Raw genomic sequence first — 26,055 nt, 5'->3', positions numbered from 1 at the left:
ATGGTAGATAAGCTTTTTAATGTGCTGCTGGATTCGGTTTGCCGGTATTTTATTGAGCATTTTTTGCATCGATGTTCATCGGGGATATTGGCCTGAAATTTTCTTTTTTTCTTGTGTCTCTGCCAGGTTTTGGTATCAGGGTGATGCTGGCCTCGTAAAATGAGTTAGGGAGAAGTCCCTCTTTTTCTGTTGTTTGGAATCGTTTCAGAAGGAATGGTACCAGCTCCTTTTTGTACCTCTGGTAGAATTTGGCTGTGAATTTGTCTGGTCCTGGGCATTTTTTGGTTGATAGGCTATTAATTACTGCCTCAATTTCAGAACTTGTTATTGGTCTATTCAGGGATTCGACTTATTCCTGGTTTAGTCTTGGGAAGGTGTATGTGTCCAGGAATTTATCCATTTCTTCTAGATTTTCTAGTTTATTTGTGTACAGGTGTTTATAGTATTCTCTGATGGTTGATTGTATTTCTGTGGGATCAGTGGTGATATCCCCTTTATCATTTTTTATTGTGTCTATTTGATTCTTCTTTCTTTTCTTCATTAATCTGGCTAGCAGTCTATCTATTTCATTAATCTTTTCCAAAAACTAGCTCTTGGATTCATTGATCTTTTTGAAGGGTTTTTTTGTGTCTCTATCTCCTTCAGTTCTGCTCTGATCTTAGTTATTTCTTGTCTTCTGCTAGCTTTTGAACTTGTTTGCTCTTGCTTCTCTAGTTCTTTTAATTGTGATGTTAGGGTATCAATTTTAGATCTTTCTAGCTTTCTCCTGTGGGCATTTAGTGCTATAAATTTCCCTCTAAACACTGCGTTAGCTGTGTCCCAGAGATTCTGGGACATTGTGTTTTTGTTCTCACTGGTTTTAAAGAACTTATTTGTTTCTGCCTTAATTTCGTTATGTACCCAGTAGTCATTCAGGAACAGGTTGTTCAGTTTCCATGTAGTTGTGCAGTTTTGAGTGAGTTTCTTAATCCTGGATTTTAATTCGACTGCACTGTGTTCAGAGAGACCGTTTGTTATGATTTCTGTTCTTTTGCATTTGCTGAGGAGTGTTTTACTTCCAATTATGTGATCAATTTTAGAATAAGTGTGATGTGGTGCTGAGAAGAATGTATATTCTGTTGATTTGGGGGGGGAGAGTTTTGTAGCTATCTATTAGGTCTGCATGGTCCAGAGCTGAGTTCAAGTCCTGAATATCCTTGTTAATTTTCTGTCTCGTTGATCTGTCTAATACTAACAGTGGAGTGTTAAAGTCTCCCATTATTATTGTGTGGGAGTCTAAGTCTCTTTTTAGGTCTCTCAGGACTTGCTTTATAAATCTGGGTGCTCCTGTATTGGGTGCATATATATTTAAGATAGTTAGCTCTCCTTGTTGCATTTATCCCTTTATTATTATGTGATGCACTTCCTTGTCTTTGTTGATCTTTGTTGGTTTAAAGTCTGTTTTATCAGAGACAAGGATTGCAATCCCTGCTCTTTTTTTGCTTTCCATTTGCTTGGTAAATCTTCTCCCATCCGTTTATTTTGAGCCTATGTGTGTCTTTGCACATGAGATGGGTCTCCTGAATACAGCACACTGATGGGTCTTGACTCTTTATCCAGTTTTCCATCTGTGACTTTCAATTTGGGCATTTAACCCATTTACATTTAAGGTTAATATTGTTATGTGTGAATATGATCCTGTCATTTATGATGCTAGCTGGTTATTTTGCCCATTAGTTGATACAGTTTCTTCAATGTCAATGGGTTTTACATTTTGGTTTGTTTTTGCAGTGGCTGGTACTCGTTGTTCCTTTCCATATTTAGTGTTTCCTTCAGGAGCTCTTGTAAGGCAGGCCTAGTGGTGACAGAATCCCTCAGCATTTGCTTGTCTGTAAAGAATTTTATTTCTCCTTTACTTATGAAGCTTAGTTTGGCTGGATATGAAATTCTGGGTTGCAAATTCTTTTCTTTAAGAATGTTGAATGTTGGCCCCCACTCTCTTCTGGTTTGTAGGGTTCCTGCAGAGATCCACTGTTAGCCTGATGGGCTTCCCTTTGTGGGTAACCCAACCCTTCTCTCTGTCTGCCCTTAACATTTTTTCCTTCATTTCAACCTTGGAGAATCTGACGATTATGTGTCTTGGGGTTGCTCTTCTCAAGGAGTATCTTTGTGGTGTTCTCTGTATTTTGTGAATTTGAACTTTGGCCTGTCTTGCTAGGTTGGGGAAGTTCTCCTGGATAATATCCTGAAGTGTGTTTTCCAACTTGGTTCCATTCTTCCCATCACTTTCCAGTACACCAAGCAAACGTAGGTTTGGTCTTTTCACACAGTCCCAAATTTCTTGGAGGCTTTGTTCATTCTTTTTCATTCTGTTTTCTCTGATCTTGTCTTCACACTTTATTTAAGTTGATCTTCAGTCTCTGATATCCTTTCTTCCGCTTGATTGATTTGGCTATTGATACTTGTGTATGTTTCACAAACTTCTCATGCTGTTTTTTTCAGCTCCATCAGGTCATTTATGTTCTTCTCTAATCTAGTTATTCTAGTTAGAAATTCCTCTAACCTTTTATCAAAGATCTTAGCTTCCTTGCATTGGGTTAGAACGTGCTTCTTGAGCTCAGAGGAGTTTGTTATTACCCACCTTCTGAAGCCTCCTTCTGTCAATTCATCAAACTAATTCTCTGTCCAGTTTAGTTCCTTTGCTGGCAAGGTGTTGTGATCCTTTGGAGGAGAAGAGGCATTCAGGTTTTTGGCATTTTCGGCCTTTTTTTGCTGTTTTTTTCCTCATCTTTGTGGATTTATCTACCTTTGGTCTTTGATGTTGGTGACCTTCGGATGGAGTTTTTGCTTGGTCGTCCTTTTTTTTTATGTTGATGCTATTGCTTTCTGTTTGTTAGTTTTCCTTCTAACAGTCAGGCCCCTCTGCTGCAGGTCTGCTGGAGTTTGCTGGGGGCCCACACCAGACCCTGTTTGCCTGGGTATCACCAGCAGAGGCTACACAACAGCAAAGATTGCTGCCTGTTTGTTCCTCTGGAAGCTTCATCTCAGAGGGGCACCAGCCAGATGCCAGCCAGAGCTCTCCTGTATGAGGTGTCTATCGACCCCTGCTGGGAGGTGTCTCCCAGTCAGGAGACTCAGGGGTCAGGAACCCATTTGAGGAGACAGTGTGTCCTTTATCAGAGCTCAAGCGCTGTGCTGAGAGATCCGCTGCTCTCTTCCTGGCTGGCAGGCGGGAACATATAAGTCTGCTGAAGCCGTGCCCACAGCCACCCCTTCCCCCAGGTGCTCTGTCCCAGGGAGATGGGAGCTTTATCTATAAGCCCCTGACTGGGGCTGCTGCCCGTCTTTCAGAGATGCCCTGCCCAGAGAGGAGGAATCTGGAGAGGCAGTTTGGCTACAGCGGCTTTGCCTAGCTGCAGTGGATTCCACCCAGTTCAAACTTCCTGGCAGCTTTGTTTACACTGTGAGGGGAAAACCACCTACTCAAGCCTCAGTAATGGTGGATGCCCTTCCCCCCACCAAGCTCAAGCATCCCAGGTGGACTTCAGACTGCTGTGCTGGCAGTGAGAATTTCAAGCCAGGGGATCTTAGCTTGCTGGGCTCTGTGGGGGTGAGATCTGCTAAGCTAGACTACTCTCTCACTTCAGCCCCCTTTCCAGGGGAGTGAATGATTCTGTCTCACTGGCATTCCAGGTGCCAGTGGGGTATGAAAAAAAAAAACTCCCGCAGCTAGCTAGGTGTCTGCCCAAATGGCCACCCAGTTTTGTGCTTGAAACGCAGGGCCCTGGTGGCGTAGGCACCCAAGAGAATCTCCTGGTCTGCAGGTTGCAAAGACCGTGGAAAAGCGTAGTATCTGGGCTGGAGTGCACTGTTCCTCAAGGCATAGTTCCTCAGGGCTTCCCTTGGCTAGGTGAGGGAGGTCGCCAACCCCTTGCACTTCCCAGGTGAGGCGGTGCCCCACACTTCTTCGGCTCGCCCTCTATGGGCTGTACTCACTGTCTAACCAGTCCCAATAAGATGAGCCAGGTACCTCAGGTGGAAATGCAGAAGTCACCTGCATTCTGTGTTGGCCTCTTTGGGAGCTTTTTTTTTTTTTTTTTTTTTTTAAATGAGTTGGAGTTTCGCTGTTTTTGCCCAGGCTGAAGTGCAATGGCACAATCTCGGCTCACTAAAACCTCCACCTACTGGGTTCAAGTGATTCTCCTGCCTCAGCCTTTCGAGTAGCTGGGATTACAGGCATGCACCACCAGGCCCGGCTAATTTTGTATTTTCAGTAGAGACAGGATTTCTGCATGTTGGTCGGGCTGGTCTCGAATGCCCAACCTCAGGTGATCCGCCCGCCTCACCCTCCCAAAGTGCTGGGATTACAGGGGTGAGCCACTGCGCCTGGCCTGTCCTCTTTAATTATCTTACATACGTCAGTTATGAGCTTGATTTTTCAGCACCCTGCAATTCATTCACTCAGAAAGAGAACATAAATGCAATAGTCAAAATAGTTTTCATGTAGAGGATGAAATATAAGACTATCCAGAATGTTGCCTTTTTATTTCTGCTTCATTGCCACATTACATCAATGGGTGAATAACAGTTATACCTCTGAACTATTTTCCACAGAACAGAAATGACCTGTTAGGAGCATTATCTTTGCCTTTGAGTAATAATATAGTGGTCAAGAGCTTGAACTAAGTAGTTAGACAAACTTAGTCTCAGTCATGCTACTAACTGGCTCTTTTTCTTTAGGCAAATTTCTTTTGCCTAAAGAACCTCTCTAAGCTTCACTTTTGCCATAAAATGAGAATAGTAATACTTATAGGTCTAATGTGAGGATAGAGATAATATGCTTAGCTCAATAACTTGCATGTAGAAGATGCTTGTTAAGAGTTAGTTAAAATTGGATGTTTCTGTTGATGATGATGTCATTGCTATTACAAATATTATTATCATCTTTGAATACGGTGATTCAATTTTTCCAGTGGTCCCCTAAAACACGGAAAAGTCATTGGGAAATAATCACAGGGAGTGTGTTTATATAAATGATGGCCTTTATTATATATTGTACATTGGTAAACTTTGCTTCTTAGCATGTTGTGAGTACCTTTAAATTAAAACTTTTGGAGATGATAAAACAATTTTCTTTATTTAAAAAATTTTCCTGGGACTGGCATGGTGGCTCACACCTGTAATCGCCAACACTTTGGGAGGCTGTGGCAGGAGGATCACTTAAGCCCAGAGTTCAAGACCAGCCCAGGGAACATAGCGAAAACCTGTCTCTACAAAAAAAAAATATATATATATATATATATATATATATTTTAAGATTAGCTGAGTGGGTATGGTGGCACACACCCTGTAGTACTGGCTACTTAAGAGGCTGAAATAAGAGAATCACTTGAGCCCAGGAGTTTGAAGTTCCAGTGAACTGTGATCACACCACTGTACTCCAGCCTGGGTAACAGAGTGAGAACCTGTCTCAAAAAGAAAAAAAAAAAATTCTTCTATCTTATATCTTTGACTTGCAAAAGCCTATATTTTTAGAATCAGTTTTTTTAGACATTAGTCTGATACAGAAACCAAGGTTCTCTGCAGCAGACCATTCTGAGGTTGTGGGGGTATTGTTGGAAAAAATATGATTAGGATTTATTATACGTTCTTACCTTTATTTGTTTTCTGTCAGTGAAGCAGTCACCCCTGATTGTTGCTTTAGGCCATCAATTGATGTGCACTGCAAGGGGTAAATTGTTCTACACATTAGTAAGCTGGGTAAGCAAATTGTTGAGCAAACCTAATTTGTTTCCTAGAGAAAGTGGCTGACATACAATTTAGAAAATGGAAATATTCATAAATTGGGTGACCATGGTAGAATAGATCCATTGTGAAATAACCACTACCTTTAAGAATCCTGTACTCATTGGTGAGACTGACAAAAAACAGTACTGTGATTGAGGTAAACACAAGGTTACAGCAGCCCTTAAGAGGAGTACTTTCCTCAGGCTTGGGGAAGGTAGGACAGACAGGAGAGAGGAGTCAGAAGTCTTCACAATATTGATATCGATTCTGGGCCTTGAAGATGAAGTGGGAGTTGGCTAGGTAGATGGAGGGTAGGAGGGGAAGGGAGTAAATTTTTCCAGGTTGAGAGAGCAACATGTTCGAGGAACTATAAGATAGGGGAATAGAATGAGAATACTGGGCGTTAGAGAAGAATGAGATTTTTCTTTTCTTTTTTTTTTTTCATGGATAGGAAAGCTTCATATTGTTTTTATTATTAATTTTTTTTTGCACACAAAACAATAAACATTTTCTAAAAACACATACAAACAAAAAGATGCGTATCAAACATATTAGGAAGGTTGCACATGGGAAGACGGGGAATAGAAATGGGAAGTGGGAATTAAAGAAAATAAATGAGAGAGGGACTTTATATGGATCAATGATAATAACTCAATCCTCTATTTGACAAAGAAGAAGGAGAAGGAAGAGGAAGAAAAAGAAAGTGGGATAAAGGATCAGAAAGGGAGGAAAATAGAAAAAATTAGAGTATGACTCCAGGGTAGACCTGTTTTGTTGTCACTGGGTTGGTTGGTTGGTCTGTTGTATTTTTCATATGTTTCGCCATGTTGGCCAGGCTGGTCTTGAACCCCTAGCCTGAAGTGATCAACCCGCCTCGGCCTCCCAGAGTGCCGGGACTACAGGCATGAGCCACCATGTCCAGCCCCCACATTGCTTCTGGCCTCCGTGGTAGACCTCCCAGACGGGGCGGTCGGGCAGAGGCGCTCCCCACATCCCAGATGGGGCGGCCCGGCAGAGGTGCTCCCCACTTCCCAGACGGGGCGGCCAGGCAGAGACGCTCCTCACTTCTTCCCAGAGGGGCGGCCAGGCAGAGATGCTCCTCACTTCTTCCCAGACGGGGCGGCTGGGCAGAGGCGCTCCTCACTTCTTCCCAGACAGGGCGGCCGGGCAGAGGCGCTCCTCACTTCTTCCCAGACGGGGCGCCCGGGCAGAGGCGCTCCTCACTTCCCAGACGATGGGTGGCCGGGCAGAGGTGCTCCTCACTTCCCAGACGATGGGTGGCCGGGCAGAGGCGCTCCTCACTTCCCAGACGGGGTGGCCGGGCAGAGGCGCTCCTCACTTCCCAGACGATGGGTGGCCGGGCAGAGGCGCTCCTCACTTCCCAGACGATGGGTGGCCGGGCAGAGGCGCTCCTCACTTCCCAGACGATGGGTGGCCGGGCAGTGGCGCTCCTCACTTCCCAGACATGGGTGGCCGGGCAGAGGCGCTCCTCACTTCCCAGACGGGGTGGCCGGGCAGAGGCGCTTCTCACTTCCCAGACGATGGGTGGCCGGGCAGAGGCGCTCCTCACTTCCCAGACGGGGCGGCCGGGCAGAGGCGCTCCTCACTTCTTCCCAGATGGGGCGGCCGGGCAGAGGCGCTCCTCACTTCTTCCCAGACGGGGCGGTCGGGCAGAGGCGCTCCTCACTTCCCAGAGGATGGGTGGCCGGGCAGAGGCGCTCCTCACTTCCCAGACGATGGGTGGCCGGGCAGAGGCCCTCCTCACTTCCCAGATGATAGGTGGCCGGGCAGAGACGCTCCCCACCTCCCAGACGGGGCGGCGGCCAGGCAGCGGCTGCAATCCCAGCACCCTGGGAGGCCAAGGCAGGCGGCTGGGAGGCGGAGGCTGCAGCAAGCCAAGACCACGCCACTGCACTCCAGCCGGGGCAACACCGAGCACCGAGTGAGCGAGACTCCGTCTGCAGTCCCAGCACCTCGGGAGGCCGAGGCGGGCAGAGCACTCAGGGTCAGGAGCTGGAGACCAGCCTGGCCAACATGGCGAAACCGCGCCTCCAGCCAAAGGAGAAAAAGCAGGCAGCGGTGGTGGCGTGCGCCGGCAATCCCAGGCAGCCCGCAGGCGGGGGCAGGAGAATCACGGGAGCCTGAGGCAGGGAGTGTGCAGCGCGCCGACTAGATTCCAGCCTGGGCCACAGAGGGAAGAAAAGAAAAAAGAAAGAAAAAGGAAGGAAGGAAAGAAGGAAGGGAGGGAGGGAGGGAGGGAGATTTTTCTAGATGTAACTTTTTTGCACTATATAGCCCATCAGTTAGAGGGTCTGTTTTGTGAAGAAACTAGTCAGTTCAGAGGAGGAAAATGATTGAAGTAGTATTCATTAAACTAAATATTTTATTCTGTTGACTTGGTCAATCAAGTCTGACTTGGAGCCTGATAATCCATTTGGGCATTGATTTGTCTTTATTGTTAACTTTGTAACTTGGAAAAATTTTTTCAAAATCTTCTCATGGTTCTCAATACTGGTTTTACAATATAATCACATGAGGAAGTTTTGTAAAAATAACACTGTGGATTTGCTGTAAAATGTCCCAATGGAAATTTTTTTTAATGTTGGGGGGGTGGGGAAATAGATGATGTAAGATTTGCAAAATATTGCTAATCACTGACACTTGGTAATATATTTCTATTATGTTTGTATATGTTTGAGCATTTACATAACTAAAAGTTTAAAAAGTAAAATTAGAATTTTTTCTGAACAGCCATCAAAAGATACCCATACTTGGGCCCCATCCTAAACCAATTAGGTCAAAATTTCTTGGGGTTTAGGACCTAGGTATCTTTTGTTTGTTTTTTGTTGTTGTTGTTGTTGTTGTTATTGTTTTGGAGTTCAGCATGTTTGTGGTGTGTAGCCATGGTTGAAAGCTTTTACTTTATAAGATAGACAAAGCAGGAATTATTATTCTTATTTTACAGGAGAAAAACAGAAGGGCCATGTGGTTTGTTAAAAGGCCACACAGATAGTAAAGAACACAGCCATTACATGATCAGCCTCACATTCTAGTACTCATTTTATTACACTGCTCTTCTTCTCTGTTGCCTGGTATCAAAGGAATTAGTTTGTTGCTAGTTAGTGTCACATATATTCAGAACTGTACTATATTGAAGATCTTAGTCCCTACAACTCTGTTCTAGAGCATCCCTAGTTCCTGTTCTTCCTCAGACTGGCAATGAGTATTGAGTGCAAGCAACAAAGTTTGTTAAATTGCTCTTATTTGTGAGTGGATGCTTATAGTTCAGCCTGCCATTTTTTTTACTTGGCCTGTGAGTAAGAAAGCAAGCAGTGTGAGTGCCTCTAAAAAAGAAAAGATGCTGATACTTTTCTCATGCCCTCTGTGCTAGGGCAGTAAATCTACATGCAAATTAAAGATTTTGGTGACAAATGAGAACACCCATCATGACTCCAGTCTCTTCTTAACTTTCCTGGGTGTTGTTAATTCATAGCATAGTTTGAATTCACTTACTATTATTGATTTCTATATTTATTAGAATGAAAAGGGAAATCTTGCTTTACAAGGGAAATACAGTTATCAGACGCTTTCTTTGTCATAGAATAAAAAGACCTTCTAGGATATGAACTGTGAGAATGACAGTTAAATTGATATGGTGAAGGTTAATGCGTGCTTGCTGCATTGATGTTGGAGGTCCCAATCATTTACCACTATGCTCCTATAATACATGCCGTACATCTTCATTAGGAAGGCATAGAGCAATCAGTTTCAGGTTTCTGGATGAGCCTGTGGCCAGGCCATAATTAACCTTTTGAACTTGGAATTGTAGCAGAATGTACTATTGGCTTAGGTTATCAATTATGGTTAGAGTCGATTGATATTCAAAGAAGGCTTATTGGTGATAGATATTATAATTTACTCATCTTCCTGTTGTGTGCTTGACAAATAGAAATGTCATAACAAATAATTTGGTTTTTTGCTTTTGGAAAGAGACTCCTTGCCAAACAGTTCTATAAGCAACAGCTGTTGTTGTTTGGGTTTTTTCTTGGGATGGAGGGGGGATCTTAATTTTCAGTATTGTTTTTCAGTTTCCTATGTATGAAGCAGTGCAACTAATAAGGGGACTTTTAGAATTACAAATGTCAAATTATACTAGAAAAAAACTCACACATAGCATATCAACATACCTTAAAAATAAGTTTAAAAAATTAAAGTTCAAGTGAAATCATGTATTTTATTTATTTATTTATTTTGAGGCGAGGTCTCACTCTGTCACCCAGGCTGGAGTGCAGCAGTACAAACACAGCTCTCTGCAGCCTCAAACTCCTCAGTTCCAGCAGTCCTCCCACCTCACCCTCCTAAGTAGCTGGGACCACAGCCATGCATCACCACACCCTGCTGATTTTTTTTATATTTTGTAAAGATGGAGACTCCGTATGATGTCCAGCTGGTCTCAGACTCCTGGACTCAAGTGATCCACCCACCTCTGCTTCCAAAAATGCTGGAATTACATGTATGAGCCACCACCCCCAGATGTTAAAATTTTGGGGTCTTCTTTTTCTATACAGTATTTCACTCAAATAAAACAGTATCAGAAAAATGGCTCACTGAATTTTGCTTATTTTGGAAAAACTTACTAGAATGTTTGTTAATCAGGTAAAACTGAAAATATTAATTGCCAGCCCAAATGAAGGGAAATTTGCCATTTTTATGAATTCCAAATTATCTATTATAGTTTAAAGATAACTGCCCAAACTAAGCAGCTGTTTGTTTTTAAGCTACAGTTGTTTATTCTGTTAACTTATCCTATTAGTTTTAGAAATAATGTTTTATTAAAATCAAATACGCCTTAGAAGTTATTTCTAGAAAAAAGTTGCGCTGAGGTTTTATTTATTGAAGTTTTAATTGTAATTTGACTATTGTTTTGAAATGACAGTCGTCCCTCAGTATCTGTGTAGGATTGGTTCCGAGACACCCCAGAGATACCAAAATCCATGGTCACTTATATAGAATGGTGTAGTATTTACATTTAACCAACGCACATCCTCTCACACACTTTAAATCATCTCAAAATTATTTATAATAACTAATACAATGTAAATGCTATGTAAATACTTGTTATACTATATTGTTTAGGGAATCATGACAAAGAGAAAGTCCATATATGTTCAGTACAGTTGCAACCATCCATTTTTCCCCATATTTTCAATCTGCAATTGGTTGAATCTATAGGTGTGGAACCCACGGATATGAAGGTCCAACTATATAGTGAGAAACTGAGAACATGAATATCCAACACTAAGGCATTGGTTGAGTATATTGTGTACATCACTTTGAAGAAATATTATAGGTATTAACATGATGATAGGATAGAGTTTTTGTTTGTTTATTATTATTATTATACTTTAACTTTTAGGGTACATGTGCACAATGTGCAGGTTTGTTACATATGTATCCATGTGCCATGTTGGTGTGCCGCACCCATTAACTCGTCATTTAGCATTAGGTTTTAATAACTTGGGAAATAGTTACCTTAAAAGTTAAAAAGCAGGTTAGAAAATTGCATATTTAGGGGTGAGATGAGGCTTATTGAGAACGTCTGGAAGAAAGTATACTAAAATGTAAACAGTGGTCACCTAGAAGTGGTGGTATTGTCTTTTTTCTTATTTATATATTTTATCATATAAAATGTTTTTTTTTCTGATATGTTTATCAGTATCATCATAGCACAGTGTGTAAGGCCTGACTGCCTGGTTCAGATTCCAAATCTGTTACTTCCTGGCTCTGTGGCTGTGTGACACTGGACAAATGTTTATACTCTTTCTGCTTTGGTTTCCTCATCTGTAAAATGGGTACAAGAGCCTATCTTGTAGGATTGATATGCAGATTAATTATATATTAATAATAATATATTTGGAGTTAAACTAAGTAAACACATAGTCACGTAATTCTGTGAGTGCTGTAACCTTGTCCGCTCTCTTCTGAGCATAGCCCTTCTAGTGTTGTAGCATAGTGGACAGCCTGTTGCTTTACTGCCCACCGTTCACTAGCTCTTTAGCCTTCATATCTATCTTCCTTCTCTGTATCTCCGTCTGTATGTCTCATGAGCTCTGCAGGGGAGGCAAAAACTTTTTCCTCTACCCCTTCTACATTTTCCGACTGTGGCCCTGTACATTATACTACCCAAAGACAGATTACCAAGGGAAAAGCATACAAATTTTATATAGCAACTTTTACATGTATATAGGAGCATTCACAAGAAAAGTGAAGATCCAAAAAAACAGGGCCAAAAGGTTATGTACTAGGTTAGATATAGAGTATTAAATTGTGGAAACGTGATGAGACAGGGAAGTTCATTTTGGAAAAGTCACTAGGAAGATAAAGCTTAGTTTAACAGAGTTTCTTTGTAGATTTTTCTCTACCTGGACCCCCCTCTCTGGTGATAAGAATGTCTTTTCTTTTTTTTATTTTATTTTATTATTATTATACTTTAAGTTTTAGTGTACATGTGCACAATGTGCAGGTTTGTTACATATGTATACATGTACCATGTTGGTGTGCTACACCCATTAACTCGTCATTTAGCATTAGGTATATCTCCTAATTCTATCCCTCCCCCCTCCCCCTACCCTACAACAGTCTCCGGAGTGTGATGTTCCCCTTCCTGTGTCCATGTGTTCTCATTGTTCAATTCCCACCTATGAGTGAGAACATGCGGTGTTTGGTTTTTTGTCCTTGCGATAGTTTACTGAGAATGATGATTTCCAGTTTCATCCATATCCCTACAAAGGACATGAACTCATCATTTTTTATGGCTGCATAGTATTCCATGGTGTATATGTGCCACATTTTCTTAATCCAGTCTATCGTTGTTGGACATTTGGGTTGGTTCCAAGTCTTTGCTATTGTGAATAGTGCCGCACTAAACATACATGTGCATGTGTCTTTATAGCAGCATGATTTTCCTACTGGTACAGGGAGAGTTCCTTTTACTTGAGAGTTTCATCTCCTGCTTTCAGGAAGAAAAAAGAAGGTCAGAGTACTCTTCTTGCATCTGCTGTTTTTTAAGTGCCTTTAACTCAAAATATTCTTTATGCCAAAGTAGCATATTTTGGGGTAGCATATTCTGCTACTCATATTTCTTACTCAGTCATTTCTAAGATATAACCATTCAGCTTCTCCCCAAACTTCTCTCCCTTTTGCTAAGTGAATGTCATTCTTACCTCAGTCACAAAATGAAAGATGTGGAAGTCATCTGGATGCTTTATCTTCCTATATGCTTTTGAAAACCTTTGCTTTTTTCTTTCCCTTCTGCCACAATTCAGACCTTTATTTCCCATCTACCTCTTAATGGGTTCCCCTAATTCTAGTCTTGGCTTTCCCCTCCCCAGACATCCTAGACAGAGCTGCTAGTGCAGTCTCTCTGAAGTGTCAGTCCTTCAGTGAGCCACATTTCTTTCAAAGTGAAACCCAGACTTCCAAGACCTAGCCCAAAACGGGTTCTGAGCTATATTCATTCCACCTCTCTCTGGCTTCCCCGAATTATTTGTAATTCTTTGAAGTGCTCCTTCACCACTTTTGGGCCCTCCTACATGCTCTTCCTTTTCTCTGGAATGCTCTCTAACTTTCTGTGATTTCTTCTCTGCATTAGGTATTCCTCCAAATTGGCTTAACACATAGAACAAAGCAATCAAAGAATTTATCATACTTCATGGTAATTGTCTATTTCCTTGTCTCTGGTCCCCTTTAGGTTATGAGCCCCTTATACTTAGGGATCATGCCTTATTTATCTCTGTGCATCTAGTGCCCAGAAAAATGGCAGACACCCAGGAAACACTGAATGAAAAAGTAAACTTGATGGAAAAATAGCAAATTACAGGTGATCGGTAATTTTTTTATAAAATAATATGTATTGCTAGTTATTCTTCTGTTCTTATTATACATAGCAAAGTCATCTTGTCCTCACCATCACAACTATCATTATTCTCCTAATAACTTGTTTTTTTATTGTTCTTACCTCTGTTCATAATTATGAGCCATGGGGGATACATGAAGTCAGAAGAGTATGTAAGGTTAATGCTTGGTGAGCAGGGATAACAGTTGTCCTCAATATAACTTTGCTTGTGGGCAAAGAGTTAATACTTGACAAAGCCAAGAAGGGCCTGGGTTTTTCCTACTTTGTTTCTTGCACTGTCTGTAAAATTTTTCTCAGAGCTTTGTTTAATTCCTTTAAAATTTTATATCCAATAAATGTTTGCAGGATAAAAATGGCATATTGTGTCCAAACAAAAAAAAAAAAAGGTAAATACTTAAAAGGAAAGTAAGATTATACCATGGAAACCAAGGATGTTATGCAGCAAGCAGGTCATTGTCACCACAGACAGACAATACTATTTTGGCTATATGAACTCTTTAAAAGGAGGTTTATAGACTCATGAAAAAGGAAACACTGATTGACGGATCTGGTAAAGGAACAGCAGAACAAGAGATGATTTTGTCTTAACTTCTCGTAAAGAGTTCCTATCACCAAAATAGTATTGTCTGTCTGTGGTGACAATGACCTGCTTGCAGCATAACATCCTTTGTTTCCATGGTGTAATCTTACTTTCCTTTTAAGTATCTGCCTTTTTTGTTGGGACACAATCTGCCATTTTTATCCTGTAAACATTTATTAAGATATATAATTTTCAAGGAATTAAACAAAGCTCTATAAAAAAATTTTAGAGATAGTGCAAGAAACAAAGTAGGAAAAATCCAGGCCCTTCTTGGCTTTGTCAAGTATTAGCTCTATGCCCACAAGCAAAGTTATATAAGTTGCCTGAGTCTTGGCTTCCCCTTTAAAACTTGGGGATAAAAATCCCTACTTCAAAATCATGTCTGGCATAGAGTAGATACTTTAAAAAAGCTGGTTTTCTTTCTTTCTTCCTGCTTTCCCGTATAGCATGTGTACAGCATAATTGTAATCAGGGAACCCACCCAAACTGCAGGTTGCAAATCTATCTGAAGATGTATCACTAAACAATCTCTTGCTTAAATAGTCACTGTCACATCATCTGCCCTTCATGTGATCACACGTCTTTTCCCTGCCTGCTAAACTACCAATGGTTAATTTGTTTAGATTTGAGCATTCTTGGCAATTATTACCCATGCTACTACAACTTACAAATAGAGAAAAATTTTGTTACTCTTGGGATGGGAATGCAGTCATTGTGTGTGAACAGCAATTCATCCATTCACTCATTCACTTACTGACAAAAATTTTAGTACCTCCTATGTTCCAGACATGGAACAGACATGCTCCAGACAAATACCATTAACTCTTATAATGTAATAGATATTTTAATCTTAGCTATCGTATTATTATCCAATATCATTATATACCAGGCCAAGCTCTTGAAATAAATTATTTAATTTATACAATGGTTCCTCCAAGGTAGGTGCTATAATTAACCCTCATTTTACAGATAAGGAAATTGAGTCCTAGAGAAGTTAAGTGATATCCCGAAGTTCACATAGCTAATAAAAAAAGGAGCTAGGATTCAGACCTAGGCACTTTGAGTCTAGAATGTGTGATTTTAACTTCTGTGCCAGGAGGTCTCAAAGTGAGTTTCAGGGACTTATTAGAGATCCCTAAGACCCTTTCAGGGAGTCAGTGAGAACAAAACTACTTTTAAAATAATGCTAGAATAATATTTACCTTTTTCACTCTCATGAATGTACAATGGAGTTTTCTAAAAGCTCTATGCCATTATGTTATCACAACAGATTGAATGCAGAAGCAGATATGAAAGAACCTTATAAAATGTAAAACAGCACCACTCTAATTTAAAAAGGTTTTGTTTCAGAAAATACAGCTTTTTCACAAAAATGTATTATTTATATTAACATGCCATACATTTATTATTTTAAAAAAATTAATATTTTTTAATTCTCAGTTTTAATTTCTAATATGGTAAATATCAATTGATATAACCTACATAAACAAAAGCTTCTTGGGTTCTTCAGGAATTTTTTTAAATTACGAAAGCGCCCATGTACAAAAAGTTTGAGAACTGCTACTCTACAGTGTTAGAACCTTCCTCGTATTTCAGAACCTCGTGTTTCAGAACCTTTCTTTTGGCATACATTTTGTATTTTTTAAGTTAACCTCCCAATTTCAGACAATCCAGCCATTCTGTTAAGAAAAGCCTTTCTTACAAGTTGTCAGAATTGTTAGCAGTAATACTTGAGACCTTTGTATATTCTTTGACCCTGTTTACCTGCTCCAAGAGCTTACAGTACATACCAGAATATCACGATTCTGGTGTACTTGAGTCACTTTTAAAGTTAATTTTTATGAAATACATAGAATGATTTTATAATTAAAGCAGATTGGGTATAAATGTTTATATTTCAGTATATCACTGGTATGACAACTGGTATATCACTATCTCCAAAAGTTTATCCAGCCACAAAGAGGGAATGTTCTGTTTTCTTTCTTAGATAATGAAATGGCTGAATGTTTTAATACAGTTTATTGAATAATATATTTGCCAGCATTTTAGAAGCATTATAGAGTATGGCACACTAGATGGTTTCTAACAGAACTGTGTATTTATTTCATTTAACAAACAGTTGTTAATCATATGCCAGACCCTTTGCTTAAGTACCAGGGACGCAGACTAAATGTGGTCTTGGTTCTTAAAAATCTTATGAGTGTCCAGGTATGGTAGCTCAAGCCTGTAATCCTAGCGCTTTGGGAAGCCAAGGCAGGAGGATCACTTGAGGCCAGGAGTTTGAAACCAGCCATGGCAATTTAGTGAGCCCCTGTCTCTACAAAAAATTTTAAAAATGGCTGGACATGGTGGTGTGCGCCTGTAGACCCAACTGCTTGGGAGGATGGTTGCAGCCCAGGAGTTCAAGAATGCAGTTAGCTATGATTATGCCACCGCACTCCAACCTCGGTGACAGAGCAAGACCCTGTCTCTAAAACAAAACAAAACAAAAACTTTATGTTGGGGGAGATAAAAAAAGAAAACAAATGAAAGAGATTTTGCCAAGCTACTATTAAACTTCTTAAAAATAACATCTTTTTTGTTCTTGATGAATGATGATTATCATTGATTCTATGTGAATAAAAGGTAGCCTATTTGATATGAGTATAGTATATTAGCAAATTCTACTCCCATTATGAAATGGAAATTATTGAGATCTAATACAGTGATAAAGTATTTCATAAAACAATGACTATTTCTAATCTCTCTCAAGATAAAATGAGATAATATTGTCTATGTATATAGTGGACACAGAGACTGTTCACTCTAAGACAAAGTTAATTGCCATGAGTTTGTACATGTGATCATCAAAAAGAACAGTATCCTAAATTGCCCAGGAAGTTGTGAAACATGTAGGTGTAGATTTTAAATAACTAGACTGCATATCCAAATATTACAGTGGATGTATACCCCTTTTTATGCCAAACGAACTGATTGCAGTTTAAATTTTTACAGCTATGAATGCTTTATAGGTATGCCTTACTTATATACTCACTTAGTGCACAATCTAACAGGATTCCAACAAGTATCACATTACTGGTATTTCACAGGAAAGGGGAAGTGGGACACCCGTGTGGTAAATATCGTTAGCTTAGAATTCATAGATGACAGTTTGTCCAGAAACAAAGTTAAAAATCTAAAATTTGCTAGCAAAATTTTTACTACTAAAAATTTTATTCTAATGAAGTATGAACTTGGTATTACCTAAAACTTAATAACATCTTTTGAGATGCACAGTGTCACGCTAACCTAGAACAGTATCTGAGTCCTAGCCCAGCCATTTAGATTATGTGGAGTTTCTAGGGCCCAGTAAAAATGGACATGAATAAAGAGGTACATTTTAATGAAATTGTGGCTTTGTTTTGAATTTTTAAATGTTGTGTAATGATCAGTTTTACTAACTTCTTGTAGAGAGAATTAAAGACAGGTAAATTTAAGATTTCTTGGCTTGGTATTACTTCCTGTTAGAGGAGGAGGGAGATGTAGTTAGAAAAGTATGCAATGTATTGCTAATTTTTGGAAAATAAAAAATGTATTTTTATAACGCCAGCTATTACTGAAATAAAACTCAATGAAATATTCCTGACTGGCAAAGATACTGTGATTTTTTTATTCTGGGGAAGGGGCAAGTTGCCCCTGCCCTCCCATCTTCTACTAAGAGGGTCTCAGAATCTCTGGGGTGATTTGAGAACTTTATGTTTATCAAAATGATGATGGATGGTTGGAAAGATGGGGAGAAGTATTCCAAGTATGGGAATTAAAATATTGATAACACTGGTGTAATGGCCAGAGTCCTGAGCACTGTCTTACTAGCCTGTTGATTTCTTTTTTTAAAATTCTTGTTTTTCCCTGTTTTAAAACATTTTCTAATTGACACATAATAATTGTGCATATTTATGGGGCACATAGAGATGTTGTGATACATATAATGTATAGTGATCAGATCAGGATTTTTAACATATCTATCATCTCAAACATTTATCATGTCTTGGGAATATACAATATCTTCCATTTAAAATTGTATAATATATTATTGTTAACTATAGCCATTCTACTATAGTTAGAATTTATTCCTCCTATCTAGCTGTAATTTTGTGTGTGTGTGTTTTTTTAACAAATCTCTCCTTATCTTCCTATTCTCCCTAGCCTTTCCCAGCCTCTAATATTCTGTATTCTAGTTTTTCTATGATACCAACTCTTTCTTAGCCTCCACATGCGAGTGAGAACATGCAGTGTTTCACTTTCTGTTTGGGCTTATTTCACTTAACATAATGCTTGCAGTTGCATCCATGATTCCGTGAATGATAGGATTTCCTTCTGTTTTATGGATGAATAGTATTCCATTGTGTATGTGTACCACATTTTCTTTATCCATTTATCCACGAATGGACATAGAGGCTGATTCCATATCTTGGCTATCATGAATAGTGCTGCAACAAACATGGCGGCAGGGGTGGTGGTGCAGATGTCCCTTTGATATACTGATATCCTTTCCTTTGGATAAAGTACCAGTAATAGGATTGTCAAATCATAAGATAGTTCTATTTGTAGTATTTTGAGGAACCTCCGTATTTTCTCCATAGTGGCTATACTATCACATTCCCACCTACAGTATATAAACAGTATTTTGTCCACATTCCCACCAGCATTTTTTTTGCTCTTTTTGATAATAGCAATCCTAATGGGATGAAATGATATTTCATTGTGGTTTTGATTTGCATTTCCCTGATGATTAGTGATGAAATATGTTTGTTGGCCATTTCTACGTCTTCTTTTGAGAAATGTCTGTTCACATTATTTTCCCATTTTCTTTTTTTATTATTATTATTTTTGGGGGATGCAGTCTTGCTCTGTTGCCCAGGCTAGAGTGCAATGGTTTGGCTCACTGCAACCTCCGCCTCCCAGGTTCAAGTGATTCTCTTGCCTCAGCCTCCCGAGTAGCTAGGATTACAGATGCACACCATGACGCCCAGCTAATTTTTGTATTTTTAGTAGAGATGGGGTTTCACCATGTTGGCCAGGCTAGTCTTGAACTCCTGATCTTGTGATCTACCCGCCTCAGCCTCCCAAAGTGCTGGGATTACAGACGTGAGCCACTGCACCTGGCCTCTTTGCCAATTTTCTAATTGGATTATTTGTGGGGGTGTTGTTGTTGTTGTTGTTGTTGTTGTTGTTTTGCTGTTGTGATGTTAGAGTTCTTTGTATATTCTAGATATTAATCCCTTGCCAATTAATAGTTTGCCAGTATTTTCTCCCATCCTGTAGGTTGTCTGTTCACTCTGCTGATTGTTTCCTTTGCTGTGCAGAAGGTATTTAATTTGATATAATCCCATTTATTTACTTTTGTTTCTGTTGCCTGTGATTTTGAGGTCTTATACATAAAATATTTCCCAGACCAATGTCCTGAAGTGTTTTCTTCTAGTAGTTTTATTGTTTTAGGTCTTACATTTAAGTCTTTGATCTATTTTGAGTTGATTGTCATATAAAGTGAGAATTGGAGGTCTAGTTTCATACTTCAGCATTAATTTGGATTAATTTGGGGGTTCTCTATTCTGTTTTATTGGTCCATCTTTCTGTTTGTATGCCAGTACCATACTGTTTAGCTTACTACAGCTTTGTATTACATTTTGAAGTCTGCTAGTCTAATGCCTGCAGCTTTATTCTTTTACTCAATGTCATTTTGGCTATATTTGGGGTCTTTGTGCTTCTATACAAATTTTAGGATTGTTTTTCTATTTGTGTGAAGCATGTCATTGGCATTTTCATAAAGAGTGCACTGACTATAAATTGCTTTGAGTAGTATTATACTTTTTATAATATTAAGTCTTCTGATCCATGAGCATAGGATGTTTTTTTCTTTGTATGTATCCTCTTCAATTTCTTTCATTTGTGTTTTTGTAGTTTTCCTCGTAGAGGATTTTCAATTCCTTGGTTAACTTTATTTCTAGGTATTTTTTGTACCTACTGTTGTAAATTTGCATTATAAATATTATAAATAGTAGCTACAAAAAATGTATTGCCTTCTTGATTTCTTTTTCAGCTATTTCATTGTGTATAGAAATGCTACTGATTTTTGTATGTTGAGGGTGTATCCTGCAACTTTACTGAATTCATTGATCAGTTCTAAATGTTTTTGGGTAGAATCTTTAGGTTTGTCTGTATATAGGATCATGTCATCTGCAAACAGGGACAATTTGGCTTTCTCCTTTCTAATTTATATTTATATAAATGTATATAAATGTATTTCTATAAATGTATTTCTTTATTTCTTTCTCTTGTCTAATTGCTCTGGATAGCAATTGCTATGTTGAATAAGAGTGAGAGTGGAAACTCTTGTCCTGTTCCAGTTTATAAAGGAAAAGCTTTGAGCTTTTCTTCACTCAGTACAATGTTAGCTGTGGGTTTGACATATATGGCCTTTATTGTGTTAAGGTAGTTTCCTTCTATACCAGACTTATTGAGAGTTTTTATCATGAAGGGATGCTGAATTGTTTTGTCCTTCATTCTATTGATGTGACATATCACATTTGTTGATTTACATATGTTGAACTATCCTTGCATACCTGTGATAAATCCCACTTGATTATGGTGTATTATCTTTATCATGTGCTATTTGATTCAGTTTGCTAGCATTTGTTGGTTTTTGCATCTGTGTCCATGAGGGATATTGGCCTGTAGTTTTGATTTTTTGTTGTCCTGATTTTGATATCGGGGTTATACTGGCCTTATAAAATGAGTTAGGAAAAATTTCCTTCACATCATTTTTTTAATAGCTTGAGGAGACTTGGTATTAATTCTTCCTTAAAGATTTGGTAGAATTAAGCAGTGAAGCCATCTGTTCCTGGACTTTTCTTTGTTGGGACTCCAGTACTATTTTGAGTAACAGTGGTGAAAGTGAACATCCTTGTCGTGTCTCAGATCTTAGAGGAAAGTCTTTTGATTTTTCCCTGTTCCATATGGTACTAGCTGTGAGTCTGTCATATATGCCTTTTATTATGTTGAGGTATGTTCTCCTTGGTAAGGCTTTCTAGGAGCACAAGCCCAGTAATGCTGTGGTTTTTGCAGATGCTTAAAAAGAGGTACCACCTGGCCTGGCATGGTGGTTCACACCTGTAATCCCAGCGCTGTGGGAGGCTGAGGCGGGAGGATCACCTGAGGTCAGGAGTTCGAGACCAGCCTGACCAACATGGAGAAACCCCATCTCTACTAAAAATACAAAATTAGCCAGGCACGGTGACACATGCCTGTAATCCCAGCTGCTCGGGAGGCTGAGACAGGAGAATTGCTTGAACCCAGGAGGGCGGAGGTTGCAGTGCGCTGAGATCGAGCCATTGTACTCTGGCCTGGGCAACAAGAGCGAAACTTTGTCTCAAAAATAAAACAAAACAAAAGAGAGAGAGGTACCACCTTGGTGGTCTTGGATAAGTCCCAAAGAATTTTCTGTGTTAGCAGACAGAGAGGCTCCTGTTCTTTTCTCTTTCTTTCTTCCAAACAAATGGAGTCTCTCTGTCTCTGTGCTGAGTCACCTGGAACTGGGAGTGTGGTGATGCAAGGATCTCTTGGTTATCACCAGTGGAACTGCTCTGGGTCAGACTTGAAGCCAGCACAGCATTGTGCCTTGCCCAAGGCCCTTCTTTTCAGGGAAGCGAGTTTCCCTACACATGTCCAGAGATGCTGTCTGGGAGCCAGGAATTGGAGTTAAAAACCTTAGCAGTTTACCTGCTATTCTATTCTACTGTGGCTAAGCTGGCACTCAAGTCATGATACAAAGTCCTTCCCTCTCTTCGCCTGTCTCCAAGTTTAGAAATTCTTTCTTCTTGGTCTAGTCTGTGAAGCTCTCAATTGTATTTTTCATTTCACTCATTGACTTCTTTTTTTCTGTTCTTTTTCTTTATATATAGTTCTTTTTATATATATATAGTTTTAGGGTACATGTGCACAGCATGCAGATTTGTTACATATGTATACTTGTGCCATGTGGATGTGCTGAACCCATTAACTCGTCATTTAACATTAGGTATATCTCCTAATACTGTCCCTCCCCCCTCCCCCTACCCCACAATAGGCCCCGGTGTATGATGTTCCCCTTCCTGTGTCCATGTTTATTGCGGCACTATTCACAATAGCAAAGACTTGGAAGCAACCCAAATGTCCAACAATGACTAGATTAAGAAAATGTGGCACATGTGCACCATGGAATACTATGCAGCCATAAAAAATGATGAGTTCATGTCCTTTGTAGGGACATGGATGAAGCTGGAAACCATCATTCCCAGCAAACTATCACAAGGACAAAAAACCAAACACCACATGTTCTCACTTATAGGTGGGAACTGAACAATGAGAACACTCACTGACTTCTTTAGCTGTAGTCTGTTCTTTTTATGCTCTCTGTCTCTTAATTGAATTTCTCATTCAAATTGGGAATTGTTTTCTTGAATTGTCTAGCTGTATTCTTGTGTATCTCACTGAGTTTTCTTAGGAATATTGCTGTGAATTATTTTTCTTGCATTTCATATATTTCCTTGTGATTGGAGTCTGTTACTGGTGAATTTTTGTATTCCTGTAGATGTGTTATGTTTCCTTACTTTTTCATGTTTGGTGTGTCCCTAGGTTGATTTCTGTACATCTGGTTTCAAAATTGCCTCTTCCAATTTTATGAAGTAGGTTTGACAGACAATGATTTACTTGTATGAATTAGTTTTTCATTGATAGACTAAGATTGATTCATATGAATGGGTTTGTTATGGTTTGGTGGCTTTAGTTTTATGTGGATGCATCTGTGAATTCTCTGTAGCTTCTTTAGCCGTAATCCACACTAGTCGTGTATGCATTGTCTCAATGGCCTAGAATGAGAGACTTTATGATGGCGGTGGTCCAGCTTTGCTGAGGGTGGGCTCACAAGGCTCTTTCTCATGTTAGGAGCATATGTGTGCCACAGTGGGTTTGCCAACTTGGAGCTGGTGTTGGGGCTATGGGTTGTTACTCTGACCAGGAGCATGTGCATGCAGTTGCTCAGCTGTTCTGGGGGTGTGCTTACCAGGGGTGGCCCTTGGGGCTATTTCTCGGGCTTGGGACATGGGTGCATAACTGCGCCACCAGCCTGAGAGCATGTGTGCCAGGGGCAGCCTGTGGGGCTGCTATTCAGGCCTGGAACGCAAGTGTGAGGCTGCTCTGCCAGACAGGGTTGTATCTTCCAAGAGCGCCTGCGGAGCTGTTTCTCAGAACCTGTTGCAGGCACAGGGCCGTTGCACAGGTCAGGAACGTATCTGCAGAGCTTGGGGTGCTACAGGGCTGCTTCTCAGGTTCTGAGTTGGCTGATTCGCTGTTGTGCTGGCCCAGTAGCATGTTGGCTGTTTAGAGGCTTGAGAGCTCCCACTCTGGGCAGAACATGCAGCAATTTGTTAGGCTGAAGGGCGGGTTCACACTGGGTGAGACTGCCAGACCATTGTTCTGGGTAGAAGTGAGGACATTGGGAGGTGGTTTTCCTACTACGCAGGATCCAAGTCACAGCCACTTCTGGGACCAGGCTCCATGCAGCTAGGTTTGTGGTGTTCAGCCACTGGTGTGGGCTTGCTGAAATGAAGATGGGAGCTGCAGTGCTGGATAAGTGCAGTAGTTACTCACCCCCACCACACCCCCACCCCTGCCAAGAAGGGCACACTCCAGAGGTGCCTCTGATCTCAAGATGGCACTGTGCTGCAGCAGCTTGATTCGTGGGGTGAGTAGAGGGTGGGAGAGCTGTATTCCTTACTCAGGGCAGCACAGCTGCATGAATTTCCAGCAATACTTTAAACTGGGCTCAGGGCTTGAGAGGACTGTTGCATTCTCCTGTAGTAAGGACTGCCGTTGTTTTTGGTGGCATTGGGGGCTGGTGGGGTTCTTCTGCTTACTTTTTCCCTGCAATAGGACCTCCCTCATGACTCTAGGCAGATCCAGTCCACACAGGGAAGATAGAGTGCAGAGGTCACTGGTGCCTCAATGCTGCCCTCCTGGACTTCCAGCCACCACAGGTCTGTCTGCACTCCCCTGCTGTACTCTAGTGCTCTCCTTTCATCACTCCAGTCAAATCATTTCTGTTTATTTGTTGCCTTGGTTTTTTTCTTTTGGAGTCAACGAACATCAAGTGTCTCTTGTCAGCTATCTTGCTGACATCTTGCCTGTGTATTTCAAGAAAGTTTGAAAGTGCGCTTTGGGTGTGACTTCAAGATGACTGACTACAGGTGCCCTACACTCTCCTCTTCCACAAATAAGGGACCAAAATAGTAAAGTATAAATACACATTGAATAGAGCTTCTAGGAAAAAACACTGGAATTTAGCGTGGAAGTGACAGGGAACCTCTGAGCCACAGCAGGAGGAAGTGAAGCAGCCAGGCTGGCCAGGGTTGGCTCAGAGCCAGGAGCACCACACTGCAAATAAAAGGCAAGCAAGAGATCCCTAACAGTCCATGTTCTCACTGCAGACTCCTGCTGTTCTAGCCGTAGGAGTGCCCCTTGGCCTTTGGAGGCCCTGAGAGTAGTATAGGAAGCTACTTGTAGTCCACGCAGTGGCATTGTTCTAGAGAGGGAGTTTGTACTGTTTCTCACACCCCTCCCTGCAAACAGCTGCAGCATAGTGCCATTTTGGGAGCCCAGCCACTGCCAGATTACATTCTGCCCTGGAGCTCAGCAGCCTTTGTATCCCCACATACCTGGAGCCCTACTGGCATCCTCCCATGTCCACTCAGAGGGTTTCAGTGCTGTGATGCTCACTGTACCCAGTGGTGCAGCCAGGTTCCCAAAACTCTAGCTAATGCAGTCCTCTGCACCATATGAAACAGGCAGTGCAGCACACCAGGAGTAGGGGAGTGGCCCTGGGACAAAGGGAGCCAAAGCATGCACTCCCCAGAGCCTGAGAACTGCCTCCCTGGTGTTGCTGCCATAGACAGTAACCCTGCCCCTTCCTCTGGGAGGGGTGCTGGCATACCTGCATGTGCCTTCAGAGGCACTGGAGATTGACCCACCAGAGCTAGCACCCATGTGCACCACCAAGGTACCTGAATACAGGCACATGCCACCTGCTGGTACCCATACATGTCATCCAGGGACCTGAGGACATACCTGTCCTGCTCACCATCACTGCTTTCTTTGTGTACCATCCAGGGATTGGCCTGCCTTGTACACCAGATGCCAGCACCCACACACAGCTACCAGGAACCACCCCACCCAAACTGCCAGTGGCAGTGCTGGCACACATGTATGTCATTTGGGGGATCAAGGGTTTAAGTCAGGTGGTTGCCCGTCCACTGATACTGCCACCGCTGATGTCATAGACATTGCCTAGAGGGTTGATAAACTGCCCACCCCACTGCCACTGCCACTTCTAAACACACTACCTGGAGGCCCGAGGGCTGCCCTGTCAATATCTGCCCACCACTGGCACCCACGTACACTCCCTAGAGGCCCAAGGACTGGCGAACATGGCCTGCTACTGCATGGTTGCCTAAGGACCAACCCACCTGGTGTCCCCACCTTAAGCAAAGCCTCACCACAGCCTCTGCTAACAACTGTGGCCTAAACCACTGAGTGTTCCCTTACAGTGGAACAGCCAAAGGAATTGGCTGCTGCACCCACACAGGGAACACACTACTGCACCTCCCCAGAATCAAAAGCCAAAGCACTCTATTTAACTAATACTATAGAAACTATTTCCCTGTGGAAGCTAGTCTATATAATTAGAAGAAGCAACTTACACAAGATGCAGAGATATCAACAT

At 41.0% G+C, this 26,055-nt stretch overlaps 1 protein-coding gene and 1 long non-coding RNA gene across 2 annotated transcripts in view; both read left to right on the top strand.

The window, feature by feature from the left end:
* Positions 1–26,055, top strand: part of RANBP17 (RAN binding protein 17) — a 431,538-nt gene that overhangs the window by 225,808 nt on the left and 179,675 nt on the right. The gene's annotated exons all lie outside the window — the stretch shown is intronic.
* On the top strand, positions 1,069–12,932 carry LOC115837678. The gene is made up of 3 exons (XR_004032746.1): positions 1,069–1,183; positions 8,962–8,966; positions 12,917–12,932. It is a non-coding gene; the product is annotated as an uncharacterized LOC115837678 (long non-coding RNA).

The sequence above is a fragment of the Nomascus leucogenys genome, chromosome 2 (genome assembly GCF_006542625.1).
Source record: "Nomascus leucogenys isolate Asia chromosome 2, Asia_NLE_v1, whole genome shotgun sequence".
Classification (NCBI taxonomy): domain Eukaryota; kingdom Metazoa; phylum Chordata; class Mammalia; order Primates; family Hylobatidae; genus Nomascus; species Nomascus leucogenys.
Note: the sequence above shows the minus strand (reverse complement) of the source record. Positions and strands in the feature narration are given on the sequence as shown.